This window comes from Melanotaenia boesemani, chromosome 7, assembly GCF_017639745.1.
Source record: "Melanotaenia boesemani isolate fMelBoe1 chromosome 7, fMelBoe1.pri, whole genome shotgun sequence".
Lineage (NCBI taxonomy): Eukaryota > Metazoa > Chordata > Actinopteri > Atheriniformes > Melanotaeniidae > Melanotaenia > Melanotaenia boesemani.
The window spans coordinates 5,317,684-5,332,378 of record NC_055688.1 but is presented as its reverse complement, the minus strand read 5'-3'; positions in this window follow the sequence as shown (position 1 = coordinate 5,332,378).

The window sequence follows — 14,695 nt, the reverse complement described above, 5'->3', positions numbered from 1 at the left end:
CTTAACTGTGTTTGCTGGTGATAGAAATGGTTTTGCTGAGCTAGTAGCTGAGATTCTGGACTTTCTGTGGATATCACACATGTTTATAGTCACATTTACAGACCTGACACTACACCTGGAAACGAGATGTTAACCCCTTAACTCCCAGTAGCGGAGGTGTTAAGCTAAACAGTCAGGCTAAGAATGAAAGGTTAGGGAAATTATAGGCCAGAAATCTCGATAATGAAGCAGTGAAGGTGCATGGATGGAAGTTATTGTGCATATTGTGAATATTTCTCTCTCCTCACCATCTAGAAGCTGTGAGATTCTCATCCTGCTTTCTGTCTGTTCACCTGATGCTGATATTCATCACATATTGTTCCTTCTGTGTTTAGAAGGAAGCAGCTTCACAGCTTTAAATTCATCCTGCTAAGTTTTTACCTTTTAGTTAGTAAATCCTGAACATTTCCACCTTCCTTCTCATAAAAATTTGATTTCATAAATATATGAAGAAATATTTTAACTGTTGGTGTTTAAAGAGAAAACTGCTGTTAAATCTGTTTATGTGTTTAGTGCAGGGGTCTGCAGCCTTTGCAATACAAAGAGCCATTTTTCCCTCAGCCAGCTAAATAAAACTCCTTTAGAGACGCAAATGTTGCAACTTAATATATATTTTTTAATGAAGAGCCACCAAAGGATGTTTGTTATTTTTAAAGAACCACATTTTTATTTCCATTCTTAGGTTTTAAAATAAAGAAAAACATAAAATGTTTAAAAAAGAGGATAGACAGACTTTCTTCTAAAGGATGTAGAACTCTGTGGAAAATTATGTAAAGTTAAAAAAAGTCCATGGTTTTCAACCTAATCAGAAATACTTTATTAATCCCTTGCAGGGAAATTCATGTAAAGAATGACAAGAAAGATAGATTTAAAAAAATATTTTAGCCACATATTTAGGGGCATTGTGGAAGGTCCAGAGAGCCACTTGCAGCTCCAGTGTGGCAGGTTGGAGACACCTGATGTAGTGTTTATAAACCAAAATTTACTGCATTTTCTTTATATAGCTGTAGGCCTTCTTTTAAAGCAAAGAGACATTTTGCACGTAACAATGTGATTAATTGCGATTAATCGCAACATGTCATGCGATTAATCGTGATTAAAAAATTTTATTTTAATGCAGAGTCCAGCACTAATATATATATATATATATATATATATATATATGTGTTTGTGTGTGTGTGTGTGTGTGTGTGTGTGTGTGTGTGTGTGTGTGTGTGTGTGTGTGTGTGTGTGTGTGTGTGTGTGAAGTGAGAACCCTCTGAGCTTTAAAGCTGCAGTAGTTTTGTTTGATAGGAGCTAGAACACCATTTGGGATAAATAACGCCTTAAAAGGGTCATAGAAGAAGACAGTACACATGCACACAACGTTGAGTTACCTGTAGTGCAGTCATTGGTGCACCTGCAGCCACTGGATCCACTCACTGCTATGTCCATCTTTACCACTAGATGTCAGTAAATCTAACACACTGTACCTTTAACTCCAGGAGAGATTAACTTTGAGTGCATTAAGTTACAAAAATCATTTCAATCCTTAAGATTTACTCTAAGTCTAATAATTATAATAATGATAATTATCAAGTTTTCTTTTTTCACAGATATATGAACACAGCTGTAATTATCTGAAATGACGTCATGGTAATGTGTATGAGTAACACACCTCTTTGGGGTGCTTTCCTGGTATTTATTAATTTTACGTCTTTTAAAAAAAGTGTAACTGTAAGGTAGGGGGTCATCCTCTCAAGATGACGTTATTTAGCTCTAATAAACCTGACATGACTTGGTGTTCAGTGGTTGGGTTTCAGTCATGTGACTTTCAGACTTACCTCAGCAAAGTGGAGGTCAAAAAAGCCAAAATAATGATAATAAAATAAGGGGCTATGTGATGCCAGAGATCCTTCTACATGATTCAAGAAAGATTTAATCTTGAAATTAAATTAAAACCCATTGGTTTAGTTCCTGATATCTGGACCTATCTGCTGCTTCATACCAAGCAGATGAAAACATGGAAAATCTTGGAAGTCTAGAACTTCTTGGAGTGTGGATTGTGGAACCAGTTGGGATGAAGACCCTTCATGACAAATCCTGCATTGTTTCTGGTTGACAATGTTTCAGTTAGATTGTCTTAACCACTTCTCTACGTCAGTATGTTTGAGCTGGATTACTTATATTTTATTACTGGTACAGTCAATAACCCTTTATTTAGATCAGAGTTTTTCAGATTTTTTTCTTCTTCTTTTATTAAGGAAACCATCAGTAGCAGCCCTGCAGCCAATGGGAGGCCGAACATCATAATTTTCAAGTGTTTTAGTTTTTAATGAAGAGTGGCTCTGCTGATAATCAGATCCAGCTTTAAACATGTCCTGTTATTTCCAGCTGCTTGAACCTCATCAGCAGAAATGTTTCTTGGCGTTCCCTCCTAAACTGCTGCATGTTTTAAGACATTTCAGCTCATTTGGTTCCTGTGAAGCGCAGCTCTTCACGGCTGAGGGCCGCTGCAGAATGGATGGACTTCTTCTGCTCGGCTCGGTTCCATATGCTTCATCATTAAAGGTGCGCCTGCTGTAAGGAGTCACGTATAAATGTTGAATTGCAGCGGCGCGCTGCGGGACTCCAGAGACAACAGATGTTCGTGCAGAGACAATTAATTAACAACCGTCAGAAACCCGGAGGGACGACGGGGAGAGTCTGGACGTCACGGTCACGTAGATCTGGTTCTGATCCTGTTCTGATCCACTGCATGTTGACTGTCAGCTCAAACACTGGCCACAGATACGTTAACTTAACCTACAGATTAATTCCAGTTATCATTGGGGTTTTTTTTGGTTTTTTTGGTTTTTGTTTTTTTGTTTTTTTTCTTTTTTTCTTTTATAAAAAAAAATGACAGCATAAATGACTAAATAAATATTCATTTCTAGACATTTTTCCAGTGATGTGAGTTGACGTTTCCATGATTTTATCAAATTTACATTCCAAATGTTGCACGTCAGATGAATAAATAACTCAATCAAAGGCCTAAAAACTGCAACATAAACTGAGGCAAAAAGGCCTGATAAACCTCTGCAACCTGGTCAAATATGACCTGTTTGGACTCCATTCAAGTCCCTCGCTTTAGATAGAGTCTGTGCCAAAATGCCAGGGCCCTCTTCTTTCCCAGTTCCCCCTGCTGCTGCCACCATGAACTCGTTCATTTTTCTCTGAACACTAAACTGAGCTGCATTTGTAAATAAAGAACTTGAACGTGAACTCGTTCGGATTATGTGAGGTCCTGTAACAGCCACTGCCTACATTATCACTGGTACTACACCGACTTCACACTACGTTACCCACCTTGCATTGCTCGCTAGCATAACAAACCGCCATCCTGCTCTGAAATGGCAAGTGGAGGTGAAAGAAGCTGCAGACACTACATGCTTTATACTTGCATACTGTCTGCAGAAGGTTCAGAAAGTAAAAATCTAACATTTTCTATGCAGGTTTTGTCTGAACATCAGCCTCATCAAATTTTAATTTGAACAGACGGGGAGTTGAAGCATCGGTCCAGTTTGAGAGAGTATCTGCACATCCTTGCCATTAAAATATACCAGTAGAAAAGGGGATGACCCCCTGTCGGCAGCCCTAAATGACCCAGATCACACTGCCTGCTTTCCAGCAACAGGTTAGTGGGTTAGTTACAGGTTTCTCATGTTCAGCCTCTCAAAGTGCTTTAGATGTTGCCATTATTCATTCTCTCCTCATTCATACTTGGTGAGCTACATGTGTTGGGCAGATGGAAACATGGCAGCCAATCCGTGCCAGTGACCTCAGACCACCACCAAACATTCATTCATTCAGTCATACACCAGCGATGCCGACACTCAAGGCAAAGAGATTGACTGAGGGAGTAGGTTTTAAACCACCAACCGTCTAATCAGGTTCCCAAAAAAAAAAAAAAAAAAAAAAAAAATATATATATATATATATATATATATATATATATATATATATATATTAGGGCTGGACGATATGGCCAGAACTTTTATCACAATATATTTCTTAATTTTGGTCGATACGATATAATTCCGATATCGATATAAACAATTTAAATGCCTCAGAAAAACTGCCACAACAGATCTCTGTAAAAGTAAAAATTATTTTGCCAAGTCTATGAAACTCCTCCTGTATAAAATTTTAGAAATAAAAACTCTACAATTAATTAATGTTCACCTTTTATCTGTATTTAGCAAGGCTAAATTTGAAATCTCCATCAAAGATCAAATAAAACTTTTGCCATTCTCAATATTAATAACTTTAACTTTAAACTGCAACATAGGCTTATTATGTTATTCTTATAGATTTAAACAAAAGTGCTTTAATCAGGAGAAAACATAACAAAAGTGCTCAGAATTGCTACAATAAACAGAAAAAAAGAGTGAGCAACAACTGGAGCTTCGTCTTCTGACCCTAGCATGTTCTGTGAGTAGAAATGCGTCAGATGCACTGTTGTCAATTCCTCAATAAGTAAAGTAGCTATTGGCTGTCCATAATAAATTAAAATTAAATTCTTCAGGCAATATTTACTTTGTGTTTTAGTTTAATTTTATTAAGTGTAATTTGTATTTTAATTAGGACTCTGGAACATGTCACATTACTTTTTAAACATTTTAAACACTCTTCATTAATAGCCATTATTATCTGACGGGAATTCAGCGCGAGATCAGCCAGCAGCAGCTTTGTACGTTTCATTTTCAGCCTGGTGATGAAACAGAGGTGATCATCTCCTGCTCTGAATGCAGCTGCTGTGGCATGATGACCAAGCCTCTTCTGAGTGCTTTTGGACGGGGGAGGGGTCTGCGCAGCGACCACTCCTCACTGAGAAAAATAAACTACGTTCATTCACGACAGTCTACAAAAGTCTCCAGTAATACCAGAAAAGTTGCTAGATGTGTTGCTAGTCACTTAAAAGAAACTTAAAAAGTCGCTAGAGGGGAGTTAAATTTGCTAAGCTAGGTTCACACTGCAGGGCATAATGCTCAATTCGGATATTTTTATTTTTTTATTTCTTTTATTTTATTTCTTTTATTTTATTTTATTTTTTTGTGAAATCCAATTTTTTTGACAGTCTGTCCACATTTCCAATTAAATGCAACTTGAATGTGATCTCCTGTATGAATCTCATGCGCACCACAAGTGTCCCACATACGTAGAAGACACGAACACGTGACAGCGAGCATGGGTGTGACGTATTCGTGTTTGCGGTAACATCAGGGCGTATGTTGCAATTTTCAAGATATTGTCCAACCGTAGCCAGCACATTTTCAATATCATCGTTTTAGGGAGGAGATTATAAAAGAGGAGAGCCAGATTTGTGGCCATGGCATTTTGTGGAGCAGCGGCAGCAACGTCTGTACAGAGAAATGTGGGTACGGAGTCACAGCCAGGAGTGGTGGAGAGTGATTTGAGTGCCTTTACACATAAATACACATGTACACATATTACACATAAATATGTGTGGTGTGAGTGTAGCACTAGGGAAATGAAGCCACTCTAGAAACCACCATGATGCCGTCTGACGGGATTTTATAACCCAGGAAAACGTGTGTTCTTGTGATTAGGTGTTTCTAACCTTTCTTTCATTCTTTCTTTCTTTCTTTCTTTCTTTCTTTCTTTCTTTCTTTCTTTCTTTCTTCTTTCTGCTTTTTATTTCAAATATGTGCAAGTAACACAAAAGAGTAAACTGAAAAGAAACAAAAACAGGACAAAACAAAACATGAATATATACATAACAAATGAAAACAATACAACAAACAATAATATATAAACCCAACACGTCTGAAAAGGAGTAGGTTGAGGCAAAAGTTTATTTACACCTACCCCAGTCTCCCGAAACACACGTTTACATAAAGGTATTTACAAAAATGAGAAAATAAATCATTTAAGGAACGTTGTTAAAGCCCTTCTTCTTCATTGTACCACGTAAGAATCATGTGTTTGTACCGCCTTTTAAACTGGATCACGCTTGGACACCGCTTGAGCTCCACCCCCAACCTGTTCCACAACCTCAGTCCACAAACGGAAACACAGAAACTTATTAATGTTGTACGTGAACACTGATGTTTAAATTACGTTCTCCTCCGTCTCTGTTAAAAAAAAACAATATTTGATGATTTCCAGGAAGTAGATTGTATGTGGCTTCGTACGTGATTTGAGTGGTTTGAAAATGAACCAGATCTGTAAATTTTAATACTTCAGATTTTACAAACAGTGAATTTGTGTGATCTCTGTAAGCAGTATTATGAATTATTCTTATAGCTCGTTTCTGCAGTATGGATAGTGGTTGTGTTGTACAGTCACCCTAAACTTCTGCACAGTAATGTAAATATGGTAAAATCAGTGAGCAGTGGAGAATGTGGAGTGATTTGTGGTCCAGACTGGGTTTTACTTTGCTTAGAACAGAGATACTTTTTGACAGTTTGTTTGAACATTTTTCATATGTGACTTCCAATTTATTTTATAATCAATTATTACCCAGACAAATTTGTTTTCATGTACTCTTTCAATGTCCACTCTTTCTACTCGTATCTGTACTTCTGTATTCATGTTGCTGTTACTGAAAAACATGAATTTAGTTTTACTTAAGTTTAATGATAATTTATTAATGTCAAACCACATTTTCAGTTTGTACATTTCAGTTGTGATCGTCCTCAGCAGATTATGTAAATCCCCCCGAACAAAAAATATTTGTATCATCAGCAAATAATACCAATTTAAATTTTTCAGAAACTTTGCATATATCATTAATATAAAGTATAAACAGTTTCAGACCTAAAATAGACCCCTGGGGGACACCATAAACGATGTCCAAGCATGACGAAGAATACTTCCCCAGAGAATAGCTTTCACGTCTACAGGAGTTTTTCTCTGTGATCCAACAGAATTTTACATTTCTGATTATTCTCCCATGACCATCATCCAGATTATGAATGATATATGCAGAACATTGGGGCAAATATAGAGTGTCAGTGATGTGAACGAAGCGGGTAAACCTGCATTACACACACATACACACAAACACACACACACACATTTCATATGGATTTGTGAACAGAAACCTCAGGCAGCAATGATAAAAAAAGTTGCAATCATATCATTTATAGTAAAACCAGATAAACACACTGATAAACTGATTAAATCCAAAGTTCCCTCATCAGCATTTAACCTGGAATAATGAAATGTTCTTCACTCTGACAGCTGTGCAACTACCTGTGTGTTGGACAGGGACAGATGTGGACAGTTTATGTAGACAGACTGTTACAGCCAAGCAACCAAAGTATTAAAATATCCACCTGTCAGTTTAAAACAACACAAATAATTAACTGTTTTATTTTATCCAGGTTATACCAGGAAACCCCCAAACACACTATTAGCCCAGATTTTGTTTGAACATAAACTTTTTAGTAGTGACTAATAATCATTTTATGTTTGTATAAAAAGTGTCTCATTAATAAAACAAATAATTTGTTTCTAATAGTTTTCTGCATTGTGCAGTGTAATAATAATGATTAGCCAAGAAAACTCAACATGTTAGGTTTCTGTCAGAGAGGACAGGGCTATTTTCAAAATTTAAAAAAAAGCAGCAGCTCTACTCTGAGCCCCTCCCGGATCACCAAGCTTCTCACCCTATCTCTAAGTGAGAGACAGACCGATGCAGAGTCCGCATCACTGCAGACGTTGCACCGATCCGCCTGTCGATCTCCCGCTCCATCCTTCCCTCACTCATGAACAAGACCCCGAGATACGTGAACTTCTCCACTTGGGGCAGGGCCCTATTGCAGACCCGGAGAGAGCACTCCACCCTTTTCCGGCTGAGGACCATGGTCCAGGACTTGGAGGTGCTGATTCCCATCCCAGCCGTTTCACACTCGGCTGCGAATCGCTCCAGTGAGAGCTGAAGTTCTGTCCATAAAGGCTATTAACAGAATCGGTGACAAAGGGCAGCCTTGGCAGGGTCCAACCCGCACTGGAAACGATTCTGATTTACTGCCAGCAATGCGGACCAAGCTCTGACACCGGTAGTACAGGGACCGGACAGCATGTACAAGGGGGTCCGGCACTCCATACTCCCGGAGTACCCCCCACAGGAGTCCCTGGGAGACACTGTCAAATGCCTTCTCCAAGTCCACAAAACACATGTAGACTGGATGGGCAAACTCCCATGCCCCCTCAAAGACCCCGAAGAGGGTGTAGAGCTGGTCCACTGCTGGTTTCTGCAGATCAGCTGCACCAACTGGTTCACCGTGATTCTTTTTTACTTTAAATTCTTTTCTTTATTTTCAGTTAGGCCACTTAAGAGCCCAGGCCACCGGGAATAGTCCCGCTACTGCTGAAGGCCAGTCTGGGCCAGCCTGAGACAGACAGGGAAGAACTTCCACACCCACCTGAGACAGACAGGGAAGAACTTTCAGAACCACCTGAGACAGACAGGGAAGCAACAGACCTCCAGCCAGGAGTCCAGTCTGGTCCGGATGCTTTGAGGATCTGTAGCCTCTGTATGTAAATTAAAGTACTGGAAAACAGTGTTTTTTAGCAAATCAAGCAGAGTTTGGGGAAAATAAAAAGACAGAAGCAGATCCAGGGAAAAGATGGCAGCATCTGTCGAGTTCTAAGTGGATCTGTCTCTCTTTGGTTCTGGTCTTGATCCATCATGTCAAACCAAAGGGAAAATTTTAACTTAATTATCCTCTCTGAACGGTGGGTCGGTTACTTTGTGCTTTTTTCTTTTTTACTTGAATTTGTGAAATTTTGAGACTTTATTAAAACTGAAAATGCTGATAAAAAGACGTGAACTCAACAGGAAGAACTCCGTCATGATGAAGGTTTTCGTGTTGTCTCTACACGATCATCGCACAAACACGTGTTTCATTTGACTTCGCATCTATGTAGGAAATAAAAAATTAAAAACTGATGTTTACTTTCAGCTGTGTGACATCAGAAAGTGGAACTAACAGAAAAAACAGAGTCAGAAGTTTGTCATTTCAGTCATCAGGGACTCAAACCGATGAGCAGCTGCTGCAGGTGGCGTCAAGATGAAGATGGTCTTCACTGTGAAACCGCCCATCAGAATTATTCACATCAATAGTCCAACCAGAAACCAGCAGCATTAATGTGCAGCAGCTGGCTGTCTGGGTTTAAATCTGGGTTTACAGGTTAGTGGGAGGCTTTTCTATAAATAGAAACATAAAAATCTGAATCAGTTTGACTGTTGTGTTTCAGATGTGTGCAGGAGATCAGAAATTCATAATACCGGGTTTTATTTTCTTAGAATTGATTGTATTCTAATTATTTAAATTGTGTTTTAGAATATGTAACTTGAAACTCTAAAACAGATTAATACAAAGTTAAGGTCTGAGCTGATGACATAACACGCAATTTCACCAGGCAACACAGGTCAACTACATCAGCAGAAAATATCTTTTGTTTTCTTTACACTCACCTCTGTCTGCTGCCTCTGTGCAGGTTGTCTAAGAGTGGGGGTGGGCGAAGATGCCTTTTTTAATATATCTCGATGCAGATGTACAAAGGTAAAACATGTGGTTTTAATCTGTTAATAACACAATGTTGAGGAACGCAAAAAGACGGAACTGCTGACTGATACCTTCTGCATTAAGCGTGTGGAAAAACTTTGGCTTCAGTTCCTCAGAAAGTTTGGTTCATTTGTGAAGGTGTGAATGCACAAACAAAAATGAACCTGATTAAATTCAAAACAAAGTCTACATTACTGTGACTTGTCTTGAGTAAATTAAGATATTCTTCCTTTACTCTGGGGTTGTCTCTTGAGAAAGTTTTAGTGAAAGTAAGGACAGGAATTAAGAGTTAAACACATTTTATATGTTGACTGTTTAGAAATGTAACTGAATGTTTGTCTGAAAATACATGTTTTGCTAATGTTTGGCACACTTTTCCGTGCTTATTACGGTCATATTTGCTGCAGGAAAAAACAGTAAAAAGTGCTCACAAGCAAGAAAATAACCAAACACCCGCTTTCCTACACCCTGATTTTAGATTTTTCCAGTGTGTTATTACAGGATGTCAACCTTATATGTGAAGTTGTGCTGAAAAGAATGACACCAAAAAATGAAAGGGAAACTATTTAAAAGCCGAAATATAAAATAAAAAATCACATGTGGACAAAATTGCCACATGTTATACTGTAACCCAGTGCCTCTCAGTACTGGTCTTCATGGCCAGTACTGTGCAGAAACATCTAAAACATGCAGGGCAGAAGGTTAAAGGGTGTCATTAACAGTGACTGGCAGCTATGATGATGCAATGTTCAGGATCTGAACTTATCCTGGCTTCGCCCAGTGGTTACAGAGGTAGACTTGGGCCTGAACTTTGAGGGCTGCTGAGCAAGGCCCCCAATCCACCAACTGCTCCAAAACTGGTCCACTGCTCTCTATCTGAAATGTGTAAAATGTAAAGTCAACTTTTTTAAGGTAAAAATTATTCTTATTGGTAATTTTCATTAGTAATCTGCAGCTTCATTTGAACAAATAAAACTTTAGATGTAGACGAGAATAGCTAATAAATAACAATTATTTTGTGTGTGTTTATGTGATGGGTTTCATCTTCCAGCAGCCTTACCATCTTAGGAGAGCTCCTCTGTGGACGTGAAGTCATCCTTTGCCGCCGTCTCCAGCTCCTCTTCTCCACCCGGACATCCATCCATCAGGATGAAAGAAATGAGTCGTTCCAGCAGCTGACGGAGGCTAATTCTGCCTCCTCCTGAAACGTGTGGGAGTTTTTAATATGTTGGAGAAGAAGAACAAGCTTCCTGGGACCAGTTTGGCTTTTCATCAATCTGCCACTTCCTTTTTTTTTTCTTTTTTTTATGGTTGTTATTTTTCTCCCTCTCGCCCACACAGACTCAGAAACACTGATTCAGAGATCAGAACAAAGCTTTCTTATTGTTCTCCACTTTAAATAACAGCTCTTGTTTTGTGGAGGTCTCACAGGAAACCTGGACTTGAGAGGATGGATGTTTTTCCAATAAAAGCTCTGGGAATATTATGAAATCTCTTTGTTATCCACAGCAAAGTTTAGCTCCTCTTTCATTTTTCTCTTTTCCAATTAGACATCAGAGTTGGGAGCAGAGTTACACAGAGATCAGGAGGAAACTTGTCAGGGTTTAACACAACACTGAATCAAATCAAATAACTTACATTAAGAGAATGAATCCTGAAACTACAAACGCTGGATAAACCAACTCTGGTTGGAAGGTTCAGGATGTCCAGTTTAAGTTCCTGAAACTGAAAAAGACAAAAACGATAATGTTCTTTATGTGGTCACTGGAAAACAAAGTAGAGTTTTATTTGTCATGCTGGACAGTGATGTACAGCAGCTCCAAGTGCACACACAGCTCAAACCAATGATGGAACAATGACAGAAAAATATCTGATATCTGAAAAAACTTTAATGATGGACAGAAGTTTCTCATTCATTGTATAAACTTTATTGACGTCTGACAGATTTCAGTTTGTGTAAATGAGTCCTCCTCACAGACCATAAAAAGCCCTGGGGTTCCTCAGGGTTCTGTACTTGGACCAATTCGTTTCACACTGTGCACACTTCCATTAAATCCTTCTGAACGGTGGCATTAACTTCAGCTCAACAAGTCTGGCAGTGTGAATGCTAAGCTAAGGCAAAGCAAGTTTATTAATATGGCACATTTCATGTACAAGACAATTGAAGATGCTTTACAAAAAACAAAAGCATTACAACGGGGTGCAGGAAGCATTTAATGGTACAGAAATAAATTAAATACAAACAAAAATCAATTTAAAAATAAAATAGAAAAAATGCCAGAAATAAAAATCGAGTGTGAGGAGTTAAAATGTAACTACACCCCCTACTTTTTGTGTAACTCCACCCACTGCCAAATTTTGAAAAATGCCAGAAACTGCAAGGGTTAGAGTGGGAGGTGTGGGGTTATCAGGGGTCTGAGAGTGGATGGGTCTGGATCAAGCAGCAACCTCAGCCGGTGAAATGTGAAGCCTATGCTAAAGTGCAAAAAAAATTGCAGTTCACCCCCTCATCCACTAGGGGCTGGTTCCAAAACAGAGCAAATCCCCACAGAGTCCCATGTTAAAAAGACCAAGTTAACAGCAGAAATAAACATGTTTAAAGCCTGGTACAAAAATCCATTTTAGGATTAATAGGTCAAGTTTAACTTCATGACAACTGTGAGAGGGTGAATTTTTTTTCTAACTCATCCGTTTGGATGTTATTTAATTTTGCAATTAAGCATAATTAGGGGTGTGTCCTTTTGATTGACAGGTATCCAAAATCCGAGAAGGGAGAGTGCAACACAACCTCGGTTTTTAGCCGGCTAACAGCGCTCCTTATCTTTAGCCCGCCTACCTCCGTTAGCTGGTTAGCTACCGTTAGCTCCGGGTTAGCTCGGTTAGCTCTTAGCTACAGGCAGCTCGAATTTTGATGAGTGTCAATCATCCACCCCCTCCCTCTCAACCTCACCTCTTTGCCCATTTTTGGATTTTCCATGAATGAAGAACCACCCAATAAGCTTCAATTCAGCTCTTCGAAACCTATGGGTAACGTCACAGAGACTCCATCCATCTTTTATATACAGTCTATGGCCAAAACTAACTTGTGTCTGAAGATGTGAGAGCAGAGGACAGGGGAAGGGGGAGGTGGGTTAACCAATCAACCAGTGAAGGGTCAGGAGACCTTGCTGGACTTCTTGTCAGCTATGGCAAAAACAAGCTGGGTACGTTACTTCTGGAAAAAAAAACATGGTTTTGACTCATCTGTTTTGTGTTTTAAGAGTAGATGAACACATGCCAAAAAAAAAAAACGTTTTAAGAATTAAATTGAGCTCAAGTGACTTCCACTCTGGCTTGTATGAAAGTTGACAGCTAGCTAGCTAGCATAGATACATTAGAAATCAGAGGAAATCAGTTCTACAGTAGAAATCCTAGATATACACGTAAATGCCGGTTCTGATGCTGCTGTCCATTGGAACGATGCGTCAACGCGGCCGCCATCTTGGGCCGGGAGAAGCTGCGTATACTGCATTGTTCAACAGAAGCAGAGATCTATCAATGATTCAAATCACCATAACCCGCTAAATTTTAAAACGATTTTTAATTGGTTTGGTTTATTACAACAGATTTATTTATTTTTTTAATCATACCTTGACACATACTGAGACACACCCACATGCATACTAAATTATTTATACAATACTCAGAGAAATAATAATGGTGATGCTCATATATGGAGTTATATTAAATTTCTAATATGAATAATATAAAATATAAAAAAAAAACACTAAATAAAAAAGAACAGAAAAACACTCATTCAAAAAAAAAAAAAAAAAAAAGAAAGAAAGGAAACGAAACGAAATACCTCAGTTAAAGTTATCTGTTCCTCTTGGCATTTTGATACAAAACAAAAAACCCAAATTTACCTCTGATGTGACGAGCCCAACAAATAATGAACCTGATAAAAAGGTACCAAAGAACAAATCACCAATATAAAACAGAAAATAAAATAAACATAGAATTTAAGACCAGAGAAATTTGTGAGAGTAAGTACTGAAGGGCTCATTCAAAAGGAACCATTTCTAATAGTGTATTTTATTATCATTTAGTGGGGACTCCGTTGTGTAAGTGAAATATTATGATTATATGAGAAATTGTCAAACATGGTGAGGAAAATTAAAAAAGGATGGTATCACTTCTTCCTTTAAACGAGCTGACTGTCCAGTCCTGTCAAAGTCCTCTGGGTTAAAATGACAGACAACTGAACATTCCTTCGACACAAAGTCTCTCCTCCTGCTGCCCATGCTGCCTCCTCCCTTTATCGTCTGGAAACATACAAAACAAATCCATCTGAACATCGCTCAGTTCTCAGTTCTTACAGTTCAGCAGTTAAAGTTATGAAGTGGGTGACTGCCAAATGCCACTTAAATCATCTTACTGTAATCATCTTACTAACAAAAAGATTCTTTTATTTTCCTGTCCTGACATAAGCCAGTTTCATTTATGTTAGCTTAAGAAATACGGCAAATTCAACAAGTTCATAACAGTTAAATAATATAAAACCACTTCTTCCTTGTGAAATGTTATCCCTTGTTTCTTGGTTTCTGTGTTTTTTCACAGGAACATCCATATGCAGCACAAAAATCTGGCATTTTGGTTTCACACACAGTCTGAGTGATCTGACCCAGGCCCAAAATGGCAGCTGTGTTGACGTACAAGCCTGAATGCGGCATCTAGTGTATATATATATATATATATCTATGAGTAGAAATAAGCAAAGACTAGCCTGCATGGAATCCAGGTTAGACCTTCAGCCTTGTTACACATGGACTCCTCGGGGACAGGAGAAGGATTAAACAGACTCTATTTACACACAGACAGACAGGAGGAAGGCTCTTACAACAGCCTGGCTCAGTGGGGTAGACGGCTCATCCAGGATCCACGGCGTAGGCAAGGAAAAGAAGAGTAGTCCATGAATATTGCAACAAAGTCCGACAGGGAATGATGGTGGAGCTAAAGTCTATAAAGCTGGGTACTGGACTAGGAAACAGGTGTGGGTGATGAGAATCTGGGACTGCAGGTAAGGAGTGAGTGACTAGACTGGACACAGATGGGGC